Source organism: Passer montanus, unplaced genomic scaffold (genome assembly GCF_014805655.1).
Source record: "Passer montanus isolate IOZ18808 unplaced genomic scaffold, ASM1480565v1 scaffold58, whole genome shotgun sequence".
In the NCBI taxonomy this organism is placed as follows: Eukaryota; Metazoa; Chordata; class Aves; order Passeriformes; family Passeridae; genus Passer; species Passer montanus.
This window is the reverse complement of record NW_024370816.1, coordinates 4,220,152-4,245,294: the sequence shown is the minus strand read 5'-3', so window position 1 is coordinate 4,245,294 and position 25,143 is coordinate 4,220,152. Positions and strand designations below refer to the sequence as shown.

The 25,143-nt window shown below is 43.4% G+C and overlaps 1 protein-coding gene across 2 annotated transcripts in view; it reads right to left on the bottom strand.

Moving 5' to 3' along the window:
• Nucleotides 1-25,143, bottom strand: part of CUNH1orf21 (chromosome unknown C1orf21 homolog) — a 105,899-nt gene that overhangs the window by 62,017 nt on the left and 18,739 nt on the right. The window lies entirely within an intron of this gene.

Here is a 25,143-nt window from a genome sequence, read left to right as displayed (position 1 = left end):
TACCCTCTACAAGATGAGCTTCAAGGAGATAAAAAGTGGAGTTTGTGAGGAGGAGCACAAGGGCACAGCCTCCACAGCCTGAGGCTGCTGAAACCATACTCCGTATCAGCTGGTACAGGCAGGTCATGATAAAGGTGCCTCCACCCTGCCCTGGCACAGAGCAGTTGAACTCAAAGCCTCTTCCAGCCTGATTCTTTAATCCACGGCTTGAAGACAGCAACATGCAGATCTGTTTCCCACCCAGGCAGCTATTCTCACAGAACGCAGAGGGTTTTGGGAGAGGAGATAAGAAACCATCAATATCTGCTCCTCCTGCTCCTTTTACCAATCTACCCAGCAAGCCAGATTTCTTAAAAGCATTTTACTGATTAGGAGCTGCTAATTGCAAGTGTTGGGACAAAATAACCCCTCTAAATCAATTAAAGATCTTATGTTCCCAGATGTGAAAGGCGATAGTCAGCTGTATTATCTTTTCTCTACGTGTTCATTATTCTACTCAATCCATAAAACCTCCATCACTCAAAAAGACAACCACCCCCATTTTAAGAGGGAATAACACTCCCTGAACAGTCCAGATGTCACATAAAACAAAAGGGAAAAGAAAAATCGAATCCAGAACTGTAATATTTTAGGTTAAAAAGAAATTCAAGTTCATGAACTGTTTATTGCTAAACGGTTCTGCACTGGAACAAAAGCTACCTCAGAGTTTGGTTAGATGACCTGGTTTGCCTTTCCACCAGCCAAACTTTTAAGACGAAAGAAAAGTGAGAAACTCTCCCTTTTACCAAGTTTTTTAGCTGAGCTATAGTATAAGATCATACACTCAATTTCTTAATTCATTACTTCTGAGCTTTACAAGGCTGTGGCTCACTTTGCTCCACGCTGACCACAAGTTCATGTGTAACATCAGAAAAGCACTCTTACCTAGGGAGAGCTGGAGCAAGATGATCTTTAAGGTCCCTTCCAACCCAAAGCATTCTATGACACAGCAGTATCCACTGCAGCAGAAATGGATAATCCCATGGGAAACGGTGACTTTCCCTCAGCACTGGCAGCTCATGGTCTAGGAGGGTTCTGCTCCTGCCTCCACAGGGATTTTCCTGCCCATTCCCAAAGCCACAGACATGAGGATGTGGCAGCCAGGCTCAGAGTGATTCATTTAGCAGACCCCCTTCAGCAAGCAAGGGGAAGGACTCTGGATGCAGAACCACCTCTAACTCCTACTCACAGCCAGCTTCCCCCTTCTCTGCACAGAGCAGTGCTTGTCCTCCTCTTGGCAAGGGTGTCCCAGAACACACAATGTGTATCTGCTAACCCCTGTCCCCAGCAGCCACCCCTCCCTAGTTTTACTTCAGTGCATCCCCCTACATGCTCTACTCTTTTTTTCCTTTTCTAATACAGACATGCCTGAATTTCTTGTTGCCCCATCCTTCTCTTCCCCCTTAGACAAAACTAATTACTCACCCCAAAACACAGGTTTTTATAGGATAACAGAAAAGCTTGGGTTGGGAGGGACTTTAAGCTCATTTCATTGCAACCTCTGCCACAGGCAGGGACATCATCCTCTAGCCCAGGCTGCTCCAAGCCCCATCCAGCCTGGCCTTGGACACTTCCAGGGATCCAGAGGCAGCCAATGTTTTGGGCAACTAACACCAGGCACTGTTGCTGTCGTGGAAGGGAGTGAGCACACCCCTCTGGAGCTATTTTTTAACCCTATGTGGTTACATAACTTCTCTCCATCCCAGAAAACCTAGATTTTACAGGAAAAATCACTATAAAGCCAGGGAAGTTCCTCAGTTTTTGCAGTCTAGGGAGGGTCACAGCTGACAGTTCATCCTCTCCTGTGTCCAAGTGGCAGCCTGCACTAAGGTCTTCATCTCACTGCTGGGGATAACAGGGATCCAAAGGGATTTAAAGCATCAGCCATGCTGTGCTTGGAGACAGATAAATACAGAGGGGTGTGGGAGATGGAGGAGAAATAGCAAACTGGGAAAGGGAACTGCTGCCTGGACTGGAAACGAAACAGGGACTTATCTTCCCAGAGGACAGAAATTTGGTTAAAGACAAAAGCTTTTAATGGACAGCTGAAACAAATGAAGGGGGTAAACATGACCAACAGAGCCTGGTTGTCTGACTTCTGGTTTAAAACACAACCAGTAGTATTATTCCAGGGAAAAGGGTGTGGCCAGCTATAGGGAAAGGAGCAAGGGAAGGCTTGATGTAACCCTGGAAAGGATGTGGAGGTGTTTGGGTGAGACCTGGGTAGGAGGCTGTCATGGGGGAATGACTGCCTACCACAGCTCAGCCCCTCTGAGGAGCAGAACTACAGGCACAGAAGTACCTGTTGAATGAATTATGCTTCTTCCATATTCAATTATTTTTCCTGTTTCCTTTTCTGCCTCTCAGCAGGGACCGTTTACAAAAGGGAAAACAGCTGCTGAGTAATAAAACCCAAATGTATTTCACAAAGGAGCAGTGGGATGGGTTTAGGAAGGAGATTTTTTTAATGAAGCCTTATATAGCCAGCATGCAGCACAACAAATTGCAAAATGCTTAATTATTGATTAGTGCCCAGGACAGGATGGCCCCAGGACCACTGAGCTGCATGAACAATCAGGAGCAAGGGGATAGAGAACAGGAATGCAGCAGGATGAAGCTCTTTAGGGGAGAAAGGGAAAAAATATTCATGGTCAAATCTCTCCTACAGCATTTTGGTAGCACACATCAACCTCTAAAAATACGGTCATGTTTGAAGGCAGACTGTGATTAAAGGAAACAGATGGGGATACAAGAACTCGAAGTTCTGGAAGTTAAAGAACAGCAATCACAGCAGCACCTGAAAAAGCCATACAATTAATAGTCGGGTTATGGAGGCAAACTTCTCCTGGTGCCAATAAACTCGGCTGAGAAAGCTACTGAAAAATGACCTCCAAGGTGAGTCTAACACACACTTCCAGGCACTGCTGTTAACATAGTGCTGCGAGACACAGGTAACTAAACACAACCCGGGGACAGTAGAGGATCTAATACCAAGAACAGAGTGGGAGCAAAGCAGCATTAATCTCACAGGGAATGAAATCCAGGTACAGGGCAGCAGGACACTCTCCAGCTTTGGGAAACCTCCCCTGCCTGAGGACCAGAGCTCTCAGAAATGAGGTTTGGGAATCACTCAGAAGGAGGTGCTGGTCCTCACTCAGTGGGATGCCTGGCAAAGCTCTGGGGATGTGAAACACAGCACTTCACAGGGCAGCAGAACAACACATCCGTTCCTCCTCCTCCTCCCCCACTTCTGCACAAATGTAATCTTCCCTTTTGTCTTCCACAGCATTTTGGGGGCACACAGATTTTCAGAAGCCAAAAATAAAAAGAAGAAGAAAACCTCAAACCATTTGCAGTTCATGTTCACCACCCACCATCACTAATTATCAAGATTTGAGAGGCAATTTGCAGGCTCCGATCTGCAAAACGCTGGTGAGAAAAATCTCTCAGGCAGATCAAAAGTGTCTACACCACCCCCAAATGAAATGCAGCAGGTTGAGGATTAACATCTTACACGTGGGTCAGAAGAAGACTAGAGGCACTCTCAGATGCTGTGCTTTGTACCCCAGATTTCTTCTGACCTAAAAATGGGGGAGCTCAACTCTTAGACTAGAAAATACCTTTGGAAACCTTCAGCAATTTCTTTTTTCTTTCTTCTGAGCAAAGCCTATGATGTATTTTTTCCTTTCCCAACTCTTTCAACACTTCATTAATCCACTCATTATGCCCTCAACTCTTATTTCTGATGGTCAAAGGCTGCATCCTTGACAAAATACATTTTGCTTCCACAAACATTTCATACAAATGGAGGACTTCCAGTGTTTTACAACAAATGCATGTTAATTCTTCTATTACAACAGGTGTATTTGTTTTCCTCTTTATTGCATTGAGATAACTGATCTTGCATCATCTTCAGGGTGTATCTGCAGATACATCCACAAGTTTCTTTCTGTGCTGACCACACAGGAAATCGGGTTAAAATTTGACAATGCTCAAGAGATCAAAGCAACAAGTTCCATGCAACCATGAAAAACCCGTAAGCTACAAAAGCCATCCTTGGCTTTTCCCATGAAACAACCTGTTCCAGGCAGAACTTGAGGATTTCACTTCCTGCTACTAATTACATTTATTTCCTATAAGAAATAAGGCTGTTTGATTTCCATTTCATTTTTTTTTCCCAAGAAGAAGAAAGCAGAAATGAATTCTGAATTTGTCCTGCACAAGGGCTGCCAGCAATTAGCACCTGGGACTTCTCCACTGCAACATCCCTCTTTCTCAGCTCCCCTCCACCACAAAAGATGGCTTTTTGGGTGTTATTCAACAGCCAAAAGGCATTTTTGGAGCCAAAAGGATATCACTTTTGCCTTTGAAGTGCACCAATGGCCTAAGGAAGGAAGGAAGGAAAAAGTATTAAAGAAAAAAAAGTTCATATAAGGTCTCTTTCTCCTTCTTCAAATTATTCAAATTGGTACGAATAGTGCAGTTATATTGAAAATTAACCCAATGACTTGCTAAATGAACAGCAGAATGAGTGGTGCAAACACTGCAGCAACATCTTCCAGTGGCTTTAGGGGAAAAGAAAAGTCAAAGTGAGTGGTGATTTCTGTTCCTTGGGAGCCATGGACAGAAGATGCTGCCCTCACCCATGGTACAAACAGCCAGGAAATGAAGCATTTTCTGCCCTTCTACAAATGGTTTGCCCCTGTGCTGCTCAAGTCCTGTGCTCACTGCAATTTCAGCCTCCTGCTGGAAGCTGTCCCAGAGGCAGGTGAGCAGAGCAGGGACTGCCTGGAAGGGGAGGGAATCAGCTCCAGGCTGGAAAGCCAGGGCACAGGGAAACACACACGGCTTTGCACCAAACCAGCCCAGCTGCCCAGGCCAGTGGGCTGCCCTGTGTCCTCCCCTGGGAAGCTGCACTCAGCACAAACCCCTTTTCCAAGAGAAAACAGGAATACTGCAAGTTGACAGCTAAAACACCCAGCATTACAGAGATCATCTACCTACAGGGAGAGCCTGGTTTGAATTAATTCTACTAATTCGTATCATCAGCTTAACACAGGGCAGCCTTTGCTCTGCTAAGGCTTAGATCACCTTTTTCATCAGCAAAATTTGCTGATCTTATTTTCTTTTGCTTGCAATCAGGATTTCTGCTGATCCAGTACAAGGGGTTTTGATATATTAAAGCAACAAGTGATTTCCAAATAGAAAAGCTCTCAACAGCATCATGATACTTCCTGGGAGCATCTTCTCCTTCCTCAGAATCTTAAGGAGAAATAACACCAGCAAATCCATGGAAAAATATTTCAAACATCACAGAGTAGAATACAAATATGGAAGGGAAAGGGAATTGCATTGCCATCATCCTCTTCATTCACACAGGGTGGAGCTAAAGTAAAATCAGTGTGAAAAGCCCACAGCACAGGAGATGTCAGTCATACAACTTACCATTTTTCCAAAGAAAAATAATTACATTTCATTCTGAATTTCTTTTACCCTCAAATACTTTAGGAGTAGTGATACAAAGATTACCTCTACCATTACAGAATGTAATTCTAATATTTAATAACTTTCCCTCCTCTGTGAGAAGAGACAAAATTTTGAAGTTAGATGAGATGTAATATTTCTTTCAGTTTGCACACAGAGATGGCCTGTTTCGGGTGAGAACCCAAACTTTTCAAACACATTTCATCTGCACAACCTCTTCCAAACCAGTACCAGTACCAGAGCTTGCCTTTAACACAGAAGCAGATACAATTCAACCAGACTTGCAAAGATTCGGGATATTTACCCTCAATATTTCCAGGAAAAAAAACAAGAACTTTTAATAAAAAATAGATGACAATATGCAGGTAACACCTAAATACTTCCTGCTTCTACAGCAGAGATTGCTGTGATTGTTAGAAGGACATGACAGAGAGATGTTCACAGAATCATGGAATGGTTTGGATGGGAAGGAATCTTGAAGCCCATGCCATCCTACCCCTACCATGACAGGTATCTTCCACAATCCCAGCTTGCTCCAAGCCCCATCCAGCCTGGCCTTGGACACTGCCAGGGATCCAGGGGCAGCCACAGCTTCTCTGGGCACCCTGTGCCAGGGCCTCACCACCCTCACAGAGAGTGATTCCTTCCCAATATCCCACCTAACCCTGCCCTGTGGCAGTTTGAAGCCATTACCTTGTCCCACACTAAAAAAGACTACAGTCAACACAAGATAACTAAAAACGCGCTAGCAACAACTATGAGGAACCTGATTAAAAGCAACAAAAAGTTTCCACTGACTTGAGGTGGCTTGAGGTCACTTCCTGAACCTCCAGTGTCATGAAACAAAGATTGTTTTGTGATTTGTTTCTGAAGGGATTTTGAAAATGCAGGGCTGCTGGTGGCACCTCAGGCTGATGTGATGTGAGACACCAGGCAGGACTACAGAAAATCAAGGTTCCATTTTCAGTACATGGCTTTCTCATATATCTAAGAATAATCTCCAGCATTTACTGTAATGGGAAGGTAGCTCAAGCACCTCTAAAGTATAAAAAAAGCAAGCAATAAGCTCTCCTATTTAATTTTATTTCTGTCTTCATGGTTTAAGAGTAAGATGTGCTTTACTGAGCAGGACACAGTAAAAGGCCCTGAGGTACAGGAACAGAGATTTATACAGTATTTAATACGCTCCAAGCACAGGCCTGAGCATCATCTCCCTTTTGAAGACTCACTCCCCTTGCTCTGCCTTAATAAAATAATTTAAAGATGCAACCATTACATCGAGGCAGTCACCACCATCATGTCAAATCACACTAAAATAATCAATGTAGAAAGTGCAGCCACTTCATCAACAAGACCCTGCTGCTTTGGAGGAAAACCTTGAGGGATAATTACCACACTGAAAAACAGCCTTGTTCTCCTGAGTTCCTCTCATCTTCCCACCAAACCTGAGGGATCAATCTCCAAATGCCAACACTGACTCTGGCCTGGAGCTGAGCTCTTTTAAGGACTGCCCCTCTTCTACAAAAAGCAGTGGTTTAACAAGTCTCTCCTAAAAATGTGAAGTACATACTTCTTTATTTCAACAGGAAAAACATCAAGGACCTAATACCACCCACTAGTGTGGTAGCAAAGACCTGGAATTTTAAGACTTGAATGTCTGATTTTCATTTTTTTTTGTTCTTTCACACTTTGAGTTCCTTCCCAAACTGCTTCTTAATCTTTCCTGTGTGCCACCATGAAGGTAGAAATAACCACACCAAGATGGGTCCCAATGCAATTATCTGTAATTGCACATTTGCAGGGTCTCACTTCCCTTTAGACCCACTGATTTATCATAACTGCTCTACAACAAAATGCCCCACAGCTGACTGGTTATTCCCTAGAAAATCCTTAAAAATATCCACAAATGAGATGACAGACCCTGGCATCTCCCTCCATCTCCAGCTCCATCAATGAATGATGAGCACACACACAGCAGCAACTCACCTCTCTGCTCAAAAATCCAGCACAGAATTACCCCACCTCACGAAACTGCTCGGACTCTGCCTTGAATATACACTCTCCAGTCATGCTGTGAGCTTCCACCTGGAGGCCTTTCCTTGCATGCTGGTAAGCCAAACAGCAAGTCTGGGCCAAACTGCTGCCCACAGAGGAAGAGGAAAGCAGCTGCAGCTGGAGAGGAGTGGCTGGATGTCCCTGGATGTCTGCACCCACACAGAGCCCACAGAGCCCCCACCTCACCTCCAAGGCATTTTTCACCCAAAGAGCTACAGCAGGAGCTACTTTATGTGCCACTGAGGATAAACTTAACACAGAACAACTGAGCTGTGCAGAAGCCAAGGGGCTGAGATGCTGGGGACCTGCTGCTAATGTGCCAGCAAGGAAACATTTGCCATATGCACGTCTGCTGCTGCTGCTGTGCAATTACGGGATGGAGCAGTTTCAAGGGGCCTCCTCTTCTGGCAGATGAGCTAGAGAAATAAGAAATCTTTCTTCACTAACCTGATAACACTTAAATGACAGAATAAGTGCAGAGATGCTGCTCAAAACCACAGGAGGTGACTCATCCAGGCTGCTGAGGAGTGATCCCAGCACAGGCACCCATTCCATGCACGTCTGCCTCCTCCATGGCTCAACCAGCAGCTGCAATCTTGCTAAAAACCAGCAGGTAAAATTCAGAATAAGAGCTAACAAAGCACCTTATTTCACTCGTAGCTCTTCTCTACAACTGCATAGGGTTCAGTATTTCTACTGGGTTTTGGGTTTTTTATGATTTCCCAACTGTAGTCTCATGGAAATGGCACAAGCAGGAATGAAAGGGATGCACACAACAATCTGCATTCCCAAAATGACACTACTGACTGCTCCCTCCTGCTCTGCAGGATGACTCCTCAGCACCAAGGAGGAGAACACAGGATTTTTGGTGCTGAAGGCCACGGTACCTGAATGTTTGTGCTGGTATGGTTTGACCCAAGAGCCCTATGCCATATGCTACTCAATCTCATGCCCTATCCCACAGGTTATCCCTGAGAATCCCCAGCAGGAAGGGGAGCTGAGAAAGCTGCTCTGAGAGCAGCAGAGTTTCAGAAACCTCCAGCCCAGAACAGGGAGATGGAAAAACACAGGTGAGAGAGGAACTGGGTTCTGCTCCTGTAAAACCTGTTGTGATCCATTCCCTGCTTTCATCCCACCCCACCATGCAGTACTCAGGCACAGGAGCTTCTGGACATCCCTGATGGAGGCAAAAACATTTCCTTCAACACAGATTTAGGAGCTTACTCCAGTCCCAGCTTTGGGTAGTGGCTTTCTCCTTTTTTTTCTTTTTTTTTTTAATTTTAAAAAAAGTCTTACAAGATCATCAGTTATTGTTCCATGGTGAGATGCTGAATGGATGCCTCCATAACCAAGCCTAGGTATTGACAAAATAACATCTAAACCATGTTTCAGCCTATGATGTAAATAAATGAGCAGCAGACTAGCCAAAACCAACTGCAGTATTTTCAGTTCATGTTAACACAGCTATAACTCAAACACAACCAGCCAGGGCAGAAGTGGAGCAGTGGCACAAGAGCAGGGAGGGCTGCAGATCTCTCCTCCCACTGATGACAAGAAGACAGCAACAACCCTCATAAGGATTTAAAACACAGAAACCAGCTTCTGAGTTTTTTCAACTGCCTACATCTTATTCCAGCTGGTAGCATCCTGTCTCTGTATTTCGACTTAATGCTACATTTCCCAAAAGTGACCATGACAATTTTCTGTGTATAGGGAGCTGGGCCCTCTTCTGCATTTCATACACCTGTATAGTACTCTTCAGCTCTGAGCCACAGTTTAAGCACCTGCTTGAACTCAAAAACCACCACTTAAAACCAACTGTGTATAAAGCACAACTTTCTGTTTGATGGCGCAAACTTTTCCTTGATACCACTTGAATTTAGTGAACCCATGCAGAATAGTAATGATGAAGCAATTTTTGGTACATAAAGAGGTTTAAGAACCACCCTGAGAGCATTTACACCTCACCCATAAATCCCCAGCTCAACAAAACCCATGCAGCAAAGGGACACAGCATCCTTTTGGAAAGGCCTGTTAGATATTAGTTGGATATTGAGTTAGATTTAGAACCAATGCATGCAAACACCATGCCAGGGCTTCCTGCATGCACAGCATGGATGCAGGACTGCAGAAGGCATTAAATAGTTAGATATTAGTTGGATATTGAGTTAGATTTAGAACCAATGCATGCAAACACCATGCCAGGGCTTCCTGCATGCATAGCATGGATTCAGGGACTGCAGAAGGCATTAAATGACCTAAGTCATCCTTGCAAGTGTCTGCTCTGTGCAGGAATAGTGAAGGATATAAACTTATCTGTGCTGTTCACCACCAAAAACTGAAAATGGAGCTGACCTGGCAACCAGGAACCACCCAAAACTGTTTTGGGTCCTGCTTCCAACTCCCTTTAGGCAGCACACGGAATGTAACCCACTGAGGAGGGAGCAGAGGGTCCCATGTCAGTCCAGCTGTGGGACTGGGAAGCTCCTGGATGCAGGGAGATGCGTGGTCCTGCAGTTGTGAAAGGTCTATCCCTGAGCAGGGCAGGCTGGAGGAATCAATCCTGAAAGCACAGGACAAATGGGGCATCCTCCCACGGCCCCTCACAGCCACACAGCCAGACCACAGTGGCATTTTCCTGCCAAATCCACACATGAATAGAAGGGGGGGAAAGCCCAGCTGGAAACAGCCTCACAGCAGTCAAAGCAAGGAGAAAACCCATACAGAGCAGGGAAAAAAATACAAATTCTGCTCAGCTGTGAGAGAGGAGAAAAAATGTATTATAAATAATTGAAAAGGCTTCCAAAGACCATTGAATACAATCAGTAGGAATTGAAAAGTAATAGGATTATTTTTTTTTAAGAATTGTAGTGTCAGAACAATGCAAATGACTACAGGATCATAATTCATGGGGAAAACCCAGGTCAAAATAAGCCAGAGCAGGCATCCAAACACGCTAAAGCTCTGCAGATGCTCCTGCAGTTTTCTTAGGAAGAGCACACTGATGGGGAGAAGAGTCAATGCAACACTGTTCAATCTGTGAGAGTGGGACAAAATAACACAAGGCCTCTGAAGAAATCAGAAATATGGATTGCAAAAGACTGAGGCAACTTTGAAAAGCAAGGAGAGCGTGAGTGCAGAGTCTGTTTGGCTTGAGGAGGGACAGAGCAGGGACTGGCTCTAAGAGTGTAAATACACCCCCCAGGCTGGCCCATGTTGGGACCTTCACTCACACCTGAGAGCAGGGGACAACACCCACAGGAAAGAGAAAATTTCACCCACCACACTGTTCTCATCATCTTGAGGACAACACTGTCTCAAAATTACTTCCCAAGTTCTTCCACTGTACTCCAAGCAGATCTCCTTTCTCATGGGGATCAACTGAGCTGACCCTCTAGGAGCTACTTTGAGTCCTGCTCCTTCTGCCCACAAGGATTCTCCTTACAGTTACTGTATTATTCAAATACTGCTCCTTTTCCAATCAGGCCTCAGTTATTCTACAGTGTCAGTTATTACATAATGTCACCAGGTAAAGGGCCAAGGAACATGCACCTCTGTGAACTACCCACACAGCCATAAAGAATTCACCTTCAACAGCCTTCAAACTTCATGTACTTTGGCCTGCTGGTTATTTGGGCAGAAAACCATCACATTTCAAAGGCGCCTATACTCAAGTGTCCAAGGACAGGCTGGATGGGGTTCTGAGCAACCTGATCTAGTGGAAGGTGTCCCTGCACATGGCAGGGCATGGAATGAGATGAGCTTTAAGGTCCTTTCCAATACAAACTGTTCTGGGATTCTGTGATTCAGTAGCACAGCATCAGCTCAGTATTTTTGAAAGACTCTCAAAAAGGTTGTCAAGGTTTTATAGTCTTCCCCAGGGACTTGTCTCTAAAGTTTTTTTTAACCCTGTCACATTTATAAATTTGGGAAGTGATGCAGCATTGCTTAAATTCCGTTTATATTTTGTTCATTGTTTTGTTGTTGTTATTTCCCTCCTTGTGTCCAGCAAGGACTAGCTGCAGTAACCTGAGGTCTCCAAGTCCATCTCTGCAGGTCCAGCAGGACCATTCCACTGACCAGGGTCTGTGACTCCTTGTGACAGAGACACTTGGACACAGCTGCATCCCAAGTTAAAAGGCAGCCATCCAGCAGCTGGACACTGTCGAGCTCAAAGCCCCTTTACTCCCACATTTAGTTTTCTGCACATGAAAATAGCAGCTGCTTTTCTGAGAGTCAATTCTGCAAGTCCTTTATGGGCTTTCTCTCCCATTTTTAGGGTCAAGTGTGAGGAGGATTCCTTTTTAAAATTAGAAAAAGATATAAGTTTATGAAGGCTGAATCAGGCTGGCTCTCTTAGATACACTTTTATTATGTTAGGAAAGCAATACTGAGACTAAATTCAAAAAACATTGAATTGGATATTAAAAATAAGAAGGAGGGGGGAAAAAGGAAAATGGGAGAGCCAATTGTGCAAAATGCAGACTGAGCATGTCCCTCCCAAACCCATGCCTGGGATGGTCGTGGCTGCACAAGGAGCCTGTAGCTGGAGGCTGATTCAATGTTATTTGCAAGAAAAACCATTTAACTGAGTCCAGGTCCCTGAATCAGCCTTTAACTCAAAACAACACAACTGTAAATGCTGGTGCCATTTATAGCACCTGTAAATCATCCACTGCCAGGCAACTGATAAACCCAGGCTCAGGAAAATCAGCGTCCAGAGCAATATGCACCAAAACACCATAAATCCTTCTCACTATTACTGTATTTTTCCATCCCCATGTCATAAGCAAATTCTGTGCAACTGAATTATAATGCTGTAGCTGAGCACTCACCAATGATATTTTAAACAGACTATTTAAAGGTGCCTTTATCCCACTGCAAAACACATCCTCAAGACAGCACAGCAGAGAAGCATCCACCCCAGAAATAATAACTGGATTCTTCTCTCTTGACTTTGTTTCTCTTCAGTTGCATGTTTTATAATTAAAAATCACATGACTAGAGAGCCACTATTTTCTCATCTCCAGTGAATCATTTAATATATATGTCAGTGCTCATAAAAAACCCTTACTGCATCCAGGTGAAGTTGACATCCTCAAAACTCCAAAGGCTAAATCCAGAATGTCATAGTGAGAGCTTGAAGCTAAAAAACAGCAAGGACAGAAACACTGTGTCTGGTTCACCAAGAGTGATCAGTTTCTGTCCAAGGCCAGGCTGAACAGGGCTTGGACCAACCTGGGCTAGTGGAAAATGTGCCCCATGGCAGTGGGTAGAATGAGATGGGATCCTTCCTAACCCAAAGTAGTCTAGGATTCTATGACAGGTTTTAAAAAATGCTGAAATAAAAACTAAAAATTTTATGTTTTCCCTAATTTTTTTCCCCTCACTTTCCCATGGCTAAAAGAGAAACAAAGTCTAAGTGCTTAAGTTACAAAAAATGCTGTTTAAAACCAAAAATAAAGAAAACTCAGGACATTCTGCCTGGAAATCATTTCACCTTGCCTTCTGATAGGCAGCTTTCCGTAATCCATGACTCCCTCATGCCCTTACTTTGTTCTGTGGCAACACCTGAGCCCTTCCTATTTATGACAGCAGCACCACCACCCCTGGAGGGGCTTTTTCAACACAGCCAGAGCCAGTGCTTGGCTGGAGACCTGCCACAGGAGCTCACAAGGAGTCTGAGCAGCAAGAGAAGCAGTTCTGATGAGGAATTAGGTGAAATCAGCTTTGTGTTGCTCCAGTATCATCCTGCCTCCTCACAGTGGGATGATGGGAAGTGACTGCTTACTGAGAGGGAAGAGACCCTCTGAAGTCCACCAAAACACCAGGGAAGGAGAGAAATGCCACGGGAAGAAGGGAAGAAGTTGCTTAGCAACTCTCTTATTCTGACAGCCAGTTGGATGAAAGAAGTTGAAAAGATAAAGGTAAAGGAAAGAAACATAGAAACTTTGTCTTCTCCAAGGTCCTCAGTGGACCTGAGTCACATTACTCAGATGGTTTTTGATGGGCTAAATCAACCTGTGCCAGCTATGGATGCAGGGCAAAAATAACAGGGATCAGCAGCTACCCAGTGAAGAAATAAAGCAGCAGAAACCTTGGGAAGGCAGACTTGATCACCATCAGGACCTACACAAAGCAGCCACTTGGACTTCCATACCCAAATGCCAACAGCTTCCTCCCAAGCAGCCCAAAAAGTGAGTTTCTGAGCAAGCACCAGAGATCAAACTTCAAATACAGCCAAGATCCAAATCAGGATGGGGCATTTGCCAGCCAGCACCAGCTGGAACGGAGGCTGTAACCCCAACAGCTCACTTAATCCTCTCTTTTTAGGCCATAAAAAGATCTTGTAGAGGCCTCTGAATTCCAAGAACAAATGATAATGTTAAGTGAAAATGTGGCAGGAGGAATGATGTGGGTGCTCACAGATCCCAGGGCTCAAAGCTGAGCTTTCCAGCAGCCTCAGCCTGGGCAACACAGATTCCCCAGCTGAGATCCAACAGAACAAGGGAGTTACTGGATGCAAATGAGTGTTCCTGTAGATACAGTGGCTTAAAAAGAAAAATAAAAGTATTGATTTTTGCTATTATTTGATACAGAAGATCAATCTGCATGTGACTAGTGCATTTCAGTCTATAACATAACTGATAAGCGTAATGGAACATTAATCTTAATTTAGGGTTATTTAAGTGCCTTATGGGAGCGGGGGAGGAGGGAAGGATCTGCTTTTATATAAGCCAAAGTACAGCCTCAGGGACACAAACAGATTTTTTTATCAGTGTATAAAAACCAAGACAGGTATTTCAGAGCACAGCAGACTTATTCACAAGGAGAGGAGTAGGTAATCCAATTTTACATTATAAAATCCCAAACTTTTGTATTTTCACCATGGCACTTAGCTTCCCTCAATGGTTTGAGAGTGAAAAGCCAGGCCAGGCTGGCAGTTTCCCCCTGAGCCCCCAGGACTTCTTTCTCTCCCTGCAAGCTGTCACACACCCTCACAGAATACCAATGACATGGGATGGGACAACTGGGAACCAAACCAGGGGCTCCAGAACAGGCCAGCACAGTGCAGCAATAAAATCTGTTTATTTTAGCAAAGACTGAAGACAAGAGGTAAATACACTGCCCTGGTCCCTTCCCACTGCACAGAGAGGAGTTAATGGGAGCATTACAGGCAGAGCTCAAGGTGCATGCTGTGCCCCTGCTCCCCACTTAGCAAGAACATGGCTGACTGCTTGATATAAAACCATAAATTATTGATATTACTCACAATTTACCTGGGAAAAATATTCCATTTCCCATGCAAGCCAGATAAAGTGGGAAACACTCTGGAAAGATCTTGAAAATTACAGATTGATCGGCCTTACAAGTTGTTTGAAATCAGAATTAACTAATGATAGTGTTTGAAAGCAACTAGAGGAAGATTCTATGTCAAGAAATGTTAAGCTTCAGTCAGAGAAGTCAGTGTGCTTGGTTTTTTTGGAATAAAGAAAATGTCATGTTACTTGAACATTCAAAAGCCAGGGACAGTGACTTGAAGGAGCTTTATTGGAGACATCTGGGAAGTGGCTTGGAAGGAACCCCAGAATGTCACCTGGCCTGCCAGAGGGAGAAGAAGAGGGAGATCACAGGAGCAAGTTCACCCTCAAGAGGCTTCACTGAATATCAGTGTAAGCAAGAAACTCCTCTGGGAACACACCAGAGCCAGAGCCTAATACTGGTGAGTGCCCCATGACCTCCCTAGTCCTCATTAATCCCCCTGAAATCACACAGCAATCAACTTCAGTGACAAAAAAACACCCCAAAACCCACAGCAGCATTCATCCTTGAATACAGATATGGGCTGAAACACATTTCCTGCAAGGAGTGGCCAAGGAAGAGCTACACATCATGGGTGGTGCTAAACTGCAAATTCATCAAGACTAGAGAAAATGGCAAAATCCCAAGGGGCCAGAGACCAGCCAGACAATTAAGCTGCATGAACTTGAGATAAACTTATCTTGACAAGCACAAGGCAACTCAGATTAGAAGGAATAATGTACAACTGTGATGAGGGTGTTACCATAGACAACTAATGACAATGTTTCATTGGGATTCAGAAAACTCGGTGAAAAACTGATAAAAAACAACAAAGCTAGATCAGCACTGTGATATTTTATTTCTTGCCTTCCTTTTGTTATTTACCATAGGATATTCTGAATACTGAGTTAAAATACTATTTTATTTCTTGCCTTCCTTTTGTTATTTACCATAGGATATTCTGAGTTAAAATACTTTTTTTTTAAACTACATTAAAACACTTGTACTGATTTGTATAACAAGATGAGCTGTAACAGACACTCTCATTTTATTTTGGTGATCAGGATTATATCTCACATCCCCAGACAGACTTTGTTTATGCACATCAACAGTCAACTGGCCTCACCAGCAGAAGGCTTCACCCTGATAGACTGTAATTCAGTAGATCTCTCACAAATCCTACAAAGCCCTCTTGAAGGCACAGCACCATTTCACAGCAAGTTCTAGTCATGGAAAACACTCTGGAGAGGTGTCATGATGTGGCACCGTAACATGCCAGGCAGTTCTTGCAGATTATGCCTGTCTCATCCAACCTCTGGTGACATCCCCACGAGCCCCTCGCTGCTGGGACACTATCAGCAGACCCATGAGCTCCTCTTCCCTAATTTCCACCAGCCAGGGGATGTTGTTTATCCAGATTAAATTTCCGTGCTCAGCATGAGACTCCACTTGCTCCCCCGATGCCTTCCCTGGGAGGGAGGCATTTGTATTCCTGAGCAGCACCACAGGCAGCTTGTGCTCCCAGACAGCTCCTTGCCAACAGCCCTTCATTAAGCCTTCAGCCCAGCCCTGAAGATCCCATTCCATGAGCTGCCCTGTCAATGGATGCTCTCCCTGAAAAGAAGCCTCGTATTTTGTACGAGGAGGCTCAGTCAAAATAGCAGAGCAAGGAGAGCTGCAAAACAATCCTGGCTGGCACATTTCCTCCCACTTCCCCAGACTGAGGGCAATGCACTCTTCCCACTTGGATCATTTCCTGTTGGTCCCACACACTGAGTCCCTACATTTTCACTCGTCTCACAGTAAGTTACTTGAATTTCCTTTTTTCAAGGAGTATTTTTGTCACAGTGCAGCTGGGGTTGCCATAATATATTTTGGACTGCTTTTTTAGCCTATAAAACCTCTGGAGTAAAACCCTACATGAGCTTTTTTTTTTTCCCTCTCCTTAGACATTTTGTGAAGCTTCATTAGATGTTTTAAACAAATTACTGCTGGGAAGTAAAAAGGGAAAAGCCCAGCCACCTTCAGCTCCTCTAGATACCCTCTTGGTTCAGAGAGCAAAATTTCTATCTTTCAACTCCCCAAGGTAAATGAGGCAAATCTAGGACAAGTCATGAATGAGCAAGTGAGCAGAAGCTGAGGGTACCTCTGAATATGTGTTCCTGCTCTCCCCTACATCTTCCCCTCTGGATGAAAATGTCACAAAGGTGTATCTGCCCATACAAATATTTATAAAAAGTATGTGTACACACACACATATATAAAAATATATATGTGTATATCCTGTAAAGGCAAACAAAGCATCTAGAAGGCACCAATGTACATATCTTTGCATTTCAAAACCAGGATTCCTAAAAATGCTAGTCCTTACCTCCTCCTCCTCCTCTTCCCCCCATGGTGCCAGGCTCTCTCAGCTCAAACAGATTTAAGAGCACTTTGTGCCAGAGCTTCTGCCAACTGGTTTCCAGGACAGAAAACATCTCTCATCCTCTTAAACACCAAAACTGCTTTCCAGAGGGGCTGCAAGGCAAGCTTTAAAACTGTTTTCCAGTTAATTATCCCAAGACTGGTTTTTAAAACATTTTCCAAAACCATTGCAAATACTTCCCCTGATAAAAGCTGCATTTATTTACTGCCCTTAACCTAAACCTCAAGTGGTGCTGATTAATATTAATCCAAATGAGATCTCCCCCTCTAAATAACAACACTGTATGGAACTCCTGAATTAAAAGCAGCATATTCTGTGAGTGTGCAGCTCTCCTCCAAGAAGCTGGGAAGAACTGCCTGCAGGAGAGGAAGGATGGGGTGGGGAGGAAGGGCCCATAACCCTTGTGACACGTGCATGTCAAGCTCCCCAAGCCACGGCACTCCCAACGACTCCAGATGAATTTCCAGCAACCCTGAGAACCTTCATTTCTGACAGAAACAGCCCCAGCCTCCAGATTTATGTAACTTCTCTCGATGCCAAGCAACAGCCAGCAGCCTCTGCTGAGCTGTGTTCAGGTTGAGAATGAGCCATGAAATCACAGCACAATTCCAGATGCCAAGGACAGAAATGGCTGCACCCTGCTGGGGTTCTGCTCTCCATGGCTTCCCAAACATGAGGTGACAAACATAAAGGATTGTTCAGACTTTCAGTGCCTGGCTGAGCAGCAGATTCACGGGACAAAGCAAAGTGTCATGCAACAGAGCAAACATCTCTGGTTGCAACAAATAATAATCATACAGGTTTTAATTAAAACACAGCTCTCCAGGAGTATCAGTTTGGTAGCTGCTGTGAAAGTACATCACTTGGAAATTGTTTTGTTCAGGTTTGAGGTTTTTTCCCTAAAAACAGTTCAATTGTTTTGCACTGACAATATTCTTATTATGCAAAACAAAACTTTTCATGCTATACTCTACTAAAAACTTGAAAGTAGGAGACAAGGACCAAGTATAAATGTTAACAAACCTACAGTAAAGAACAGTGTCAAAAACCTTCAGATACTAATAATATCCTTTCTTAATTGTAGGCTTCTAATGTTAGAGCTTCACACTATGGTGATGGGAAACAACACACATGAAAAATAAAACAAATTTTAAAAATTGCTCATGCTATTCATAAGCATGATCTATCCTATACCCTGCAGAAGATAAACCAAGAAACAGATAATTCTATCAAAACAGTAGGAGAATTGAATACTTTTTTGTGATTTAAAGTTGTACTAAGTCTCCTGCTTGTTTGTTTTTACCCCTGCTTTAAATTTCACTCTCATCTGCCAAGCAGAATCTTGTTTTCTTGCTTTAGATAACAAAAGCACACTTGGAAGTTTGATAAGATGCTGTCACATGACCTCTCTCTACACCCAAAAATATTTCTCTCTGAGTGCACATATTTTACAACCTTGAATTCCTTTGCTTTAGCCCCGGCCAAAAACAGCCTTCCAAAAAATGATGAAATATTCACCAAGGGCCTCCTTGATTCGTACCTGCAGCTGCTGAGGCTGTAGGACCCTGCTAGAGGTGAATTATTTCCAAAACTGGGGTTTAACAACCCCTCCTGCCAAAGGAACTCACCTTGTTTCACCAGGTACAGCACCAGTGAGTGCCCGACCAAGGATGCTGAGCTGGGGGTGAACAGCAAAGATGAAGAGTACTGTACCACTGAATGAGACCAAATTAAACTCCTGTGTAGCCAAACCTACCTGGCTTATCCCCCACACAGTTGCCCCAGGAGGAAGGAGCCAGCCTGGCAAGGCAGCCCTGCCACAGCTGATCACATCCACGCTGCTCCTGAAGCTCTTGAAGACTCAGGACAACACCCCATGATGGTTCTGATAATCCTTTGAGGCAGTTCCCGGTCTTTATTTGAGCATTTCTTCAGCCTGATGCTGTGTCATTGTTAAAGCGTAAATTTATAACATTCTAGCCTGAAAGAAGGCACAGTTCCCCCAGACAGCTGAACCCTGGCTCCACTCCACAGGATTCCAGCATTGCTCAGGATTGTCACCACAAGAGGTGCTACGAGCACATTATTTATACTGTAAATACTGATTTTAGACTGTAAATGGATGATACAAATCAGTTCTTCTTTTACATACAGATGTTGCTGGCCTACAGAACATCTGTCATCTTCTCAATATCACTAATCTCCTATTATGTCACCTTAGAGCTTTCTCCTTGCACCTGAAAATCTCCTTCTGGAGTCTCTGCAACCTTTGTCATTGTAGCTTTCCTGATCATCAGCCTGTTCTAGAAACATCCTCACAGGTGAGACCAACCACACCTACCCAAGCATGAGTTATTATGTTATTATTATTATGATGTTATTATTGCATGGGCAAGAGAATCATTCCACCAGGACTTCAACATTCCCTGTGTACTACCCAAAAAGACTGCAAATGTTTCACCCAAGGTGAAGAACTTTGTCACAGGCTTGGAGCAGAGGCTCTCAGAGAGACATGAGGCTGGTGTGGCAATGCCACCTGAAAGTGTCTGACTGTCACTGACCCCAGCAACAGCTGCAGCATAAATCCCTGGCTGTAACAAAGCACGAGTGGAATATTCAAACCCATCTGGAGCTGCTCTACCAACCACTGCAGAGGACTAGGAGCAGTATTGATCCTACCTGACTCATCTCCCTGGAAAACACAGCTCCTCTGGGCATCTGCAACAGCCCAAAAATTCGCCATGCAAAAGCAGAAACCTCCACTAATCCCTGGGATCAAAGAGAAGCTTAAAGCTTTAGGGATTTGGCTATCCTTGGAATGGATTCCAAGTTCTTACAGAACTGTGTCTATGTTAGACACCTTCACTTGTGGCTTTTTTTAATGGCATTTGGGAAAACAGTACCTGAGGTTTATCCTTCAAAATGGACATATGCTGCATTTGAAGTCTGAGGCCTTTACACAAATCATATAATTAGTACTTGGACAAAAAGATCAAGAAAAATTTGTTGGTTTTTTTCACCGTTTAAGTGCAGGTATAATTTTTAAGAAAAATCTGGCTGTCTGCCAAGGAAAAAAAGCTTGTAGCAGAAATTTTTCAGGGGAAAAGCATAATGTCCTATTCAGTTTGCAAAATCCTGAGTATTCCTGAAGGCAAGCAAAGAGTCGAGGAGCATTAGTTAAAGGTTTTAATGCTATTGCAATGCAAATTCTAAACCCCTACAAAAAGAAATTTCAGCAGACTCAGTAAAATGCATTTTAACATAGCATCTTAAAAAATTATACTTGCCAGGCATCATGATAGCTTCATGAATAATCTCTCAGAAGCCAAAAGGTATGAGGTTATGTAGTCAACAATTGCCAGGAGTGCAATGACCAAAGGGTGATCACTGCTGACACGTAAGGGGCACAACCCTTAATGGAATAAAAAAGCACTTTTACAGGAAATAACAATGATTTCAGAGCTGAGGTAGAAAGCTGTTATTCTGCAAAGATTACTAACCTGCCCTACATACAGATGAAATTGTGCATGAGGTATACAAGCACTTTTCAGTACATTATCCACTTTTTAAAATAATTTGTATTTCAGGAAAAAAGCCAAACCAAAACCAACTCCCCCTCCTTTACCAAACAGCCTTAACTTCAAATGCAGAGCCAGAGGTGTTCAAGTTGTAAAAAGTAAGCAGTTAACAGCTAGACAGACTAGAGAATAAAAGCTCTGTGCAGACAATGATAACTGAAATAGCAAATTTAACATCTTCTCAAATTCCTGGAGCCACCTTCAAATCTGGGGTAGGAGCTGGCAGCATTTGGATTCCAGGCACAAGCCAGAGGTGCCCACTGCCAGTAGAAACTGGGTTTGGGGAACAAAGAACAGGGGCAAAATGCTAATGACCTTCTAACTTGCTTTAAAAAAAAGAAAAAAAAAACATTTTGGTGTTCAGTATTTCCTGTATCCCAAATGCTCAGAGAAGAAAGAAAAGAAGAAAAAGTTCTGTGGAAAAGGAGCTTCCCAGTGCCTAAAGGGGAGAGCTGCAGAGGGGCTTTGGGCCTGAACCAAGGATTACCTTCGTTTTCTGCCTCATCCAAAACTTTAGTGTGACAGAAAATCCATATCCAAAAATTCAAGTGCTCACCCTGTTCAACATCCCCTCTCAACACGACATCCCACAGGGCCTCCCTTCTGATGCAAGTGGTTTAGTACTTACAAGGCAACCAACACGCTCACTGAAGTGGCATTCCCTCAGGAAAACATTCAAATGAGCTCCTCTATTAAATTACAAAATAGATCAGCCTACAGTTGTTTAACATGCACTCCAGTTTCTCTTACAACAGGGCATCCTTCAGTGTTTAGCAGGAGCATGTTCCTGTGCTATTCAATTATCTTCTTGCTGGAGAAACATCAGACCTCTGAAATGAAGGCTAACCATTTTTAACGTGCAAACACCATGTATGAAGGTATTTAGGACACCACTCATATCATTAATGACAATATTGCATTTATATGTAGTCTACCTGCATGAAATTCAATGAAAAAAACTGGCTGCAGGCTGCAAAAGCAGGTTTAAAAATGGATACCATTATCATTCAACATTAAAATCTAAGGGAGGAGAAAACCTCACCAGTTTTAACTCTGTGGCCTGCCTTTTATGAACTTAAAATCTACAGAAGGATTCTACTGCAGGGTACTCCTGTTGATAAATAATAATAACAATCCAGAATCCTGATGATCTGGATTAGAGGAAGCTTTCTGCATCCTCAGCAGGAATTTTACTCTAGAAACACAAAACAGCTTTGACCAAGACATTTTCTATGACTGTGAAGATGTCTTCTCTGCAGAGAGGTGGGGAAACATCTTGTTTTTATATATATATTTATTTTTTTTTTTTTAAACAAATGAGTCCAGTTTCATGAGCTGTGACTCCAGGTGAAGATGCAGAGATGCACATCCAGGTCACAATGATACATTCATCACTCTGCACTGGAAATTCTCAATTCCAGACTAGCTGGGAACATGGATTCATGCTCCAAGCATCCTGATCCTGCTATAAACAGGAATAGCTACCACAAACTACCTGTACTGCACAGCTGGAACCAGGACCCTCAAAAGCACCAAGGAAAACTGCACCAAGGCTGGGACACAACAAGGCAGGACAGACCAGGGAAAAACATTCAGCAACAGAGATGTCTGCTGTACCATGGGTCAGGAAGAAAAAGGTCATGTAACGTTCACAGAGCTCAACATGAACACAGTCAGGGGGAACAAAAATTGTGTTGTTTCCAATCAATTGAAAAGAAGGCAATAAGGGAAATTATCACTGCTTTGGTAGGCTTCCAGCCCCAAAAAGCCAATGAAATCTTCCCCTTTCACATGCATGTGTTTTCTTTATACATAAAGGAAGACAATTCCATTAAATGAGAAAATAAATTTACACAGTTCTCAGTTTCAGGCTTCATTTTCAGCCACTCACAAAAGCCAAATTCTTGTATATTGTACAACAGGAATGCACTGGCAATAAGGGATTTAATTTCAATCCTACAGACAAGAAGCTCTGCCAGGCAGGTGAGTGAGACCCGAAATGGGAGGAGCTCTTTGCCAAGGCTCTCTGCAGATGTGCAGGACGAGATGCTCCATCCTGCAGCACCAGGAGGACCAGCACTCACACTTATTCACACTCACAGTTATTCACAAGGAACTCTGTGCACTTCTTCTGCCCTTAATGCTCTCAAGGCTGTATCCACACACCTCAGCAGAAACAGGAGCTCCAGCATTCCCTCGATTCTTGTACTTGAAAGGAAGTGTTTCAGATGATAGCAGCAGAAAAGAGATTGATAATGGGAAGCAAAAATTTGGTGGGGAGCAATTCAAATGTGAAACTGTTAATTAAATATGTAAAATACTTCCAGAAGCAGCAAGGGATAAGAAAAAAAAATGGTGCATCTACTGTAAACAAGTGTGAACACAGAGAATAAATATATCTACCTTCCAAACTGGGATTTGACTTTCTAATCTCTTGTCTACAAATTTCAGATTTGCTTCTTTTTTAAACACATGTTCTGTGAAGGATGGCTCTGCAAGATTAAGACAAGAAGTAAATATTTCAGCATTTAGAAAAGAAACAGGAAAAACTGATTGTTGTTCAAGATTTCTTGAATTCCTCAGAACACAGCAAACAGCTTCGGCTCCTGCTTAACAGAAAGGGTTTACCACTATGTAAGTAAAGAGTGTCCCTTGTTACCAAACAGGCAGCAGGGAGCTGTGACAAGCTCAGAACAATTCTAGGCACTATCCACAAGGCTGCAGATAAGAAAGGAGGAGTTGAACGATTTAAAGCAGTTTGTGGAGGAGGAGAAGGAGAGCTGCATGCAATTTCATTATTACTTCAACTTCTGCAGTGCATGGGAGCAGCATGAGAAAGAATCCCCTGTGCTGGACACTGTAAACATGGAGCAAGGGCAAGCTCCCCCAGAAAGCCTGTGATTAAAGCATAAAACACAAGATAAACACTAGCACAAGGTCATACAGAAGACAATTTGCAAGCCCTACTCAAACTAATTTTACTTCTATATACACAAAAAACTCAAACTGGATTTAACAATAAACACTATAACCATTATCATCCAGCCCCTAGAAAATGCTGCTCATTCCAGCCACCAGGCCAGGTTTTCAGAATATGCTGGGTACCACACAGAAGATGGAGGGTACCACAATTCCCATCTTACATAGGTGCAAAGAGACACCTAAACATAATTGCAATGGGTTCCAGATTAAAACAGATCAGCCCTCAGCCTGTGAACACAACAAATCACCCTCAGCATAGAAGATGGTGTCCTGGCTGAGGCTGGGAGAGAGCTCATTTTCTCCCTGGTAGCTGGTACAGTGCTGAGGTTTGGATTCAGCCTGAGAACAATGACGAGCACTCATCTCTCTTGACTGTACTCCCTTCTTTAATGGTCTCCCTCCTCATTATAATAACAAAAATAATAATACTGTCATAATTAAACTGTTCTTATCTCAGCCCACATGTTTTACCTTTTTCTGATTCTTCTCATTCCCCCAACATCTGTTAAACCAGGCCGGATGGTTTCCAGAAGCAGATCCAGTCAGCTGAGGTCTCTGCAGCCAGCCTGTAGCATCAGCTAAAACATTCCATGCTCACAGACTGAACCAAAGCTCAGGCCACTGCCGGGCTCCTGACAGGAGCAGTTTTATGGGAAAAGGGGAGTAAGCCTTTTGGGGGGAGTTTTATGGGGAAAAGGGAGATGGAGATAGACAAGGATGAATCTCATACACACAGACTGACAAGGAGAGACACGCAGTGACTGACGCTGTACATAATAAACACAACTGGGAAGAGTCTAGACAAGCTTTCAGTGTGTAAATATCAAATTATATTAAACACGCTGGAGGGACTTGTAGCAACCTCTAATTTTAAGGTTCTACCTGAAATATAAAAGAAAGGCAGCAATACCCTCCCTGGCTCCTTGCCTAAGCAGATTCTGCTGATTTGCTTAACCAGACAAATCACATAAACCCTGTGGTTTATAAACACCTTTAAAAGTTTATTCTCAATGAGTAAATTGAGAAAACTATGGGTCTAGTTTTTTTTCCCTGAAGAAAAAGTGGGTGAGGGAGGAAAATCCCCTTTCCCTACATCCTTCCCCTTCACTCTTCTTCATTTTCATAGTGAGCTACAAAACTGCATTGTGCCCAGCACTGTCACTGTCCTGCTCAATGCTCACAGGATGGATTCTATTTTCCCTTTGAGAACAACATGAAAATATTTTCCCACTGCTTTCTTCCCAAACACTTTGCCTAAATTATTAAAGGCAACGT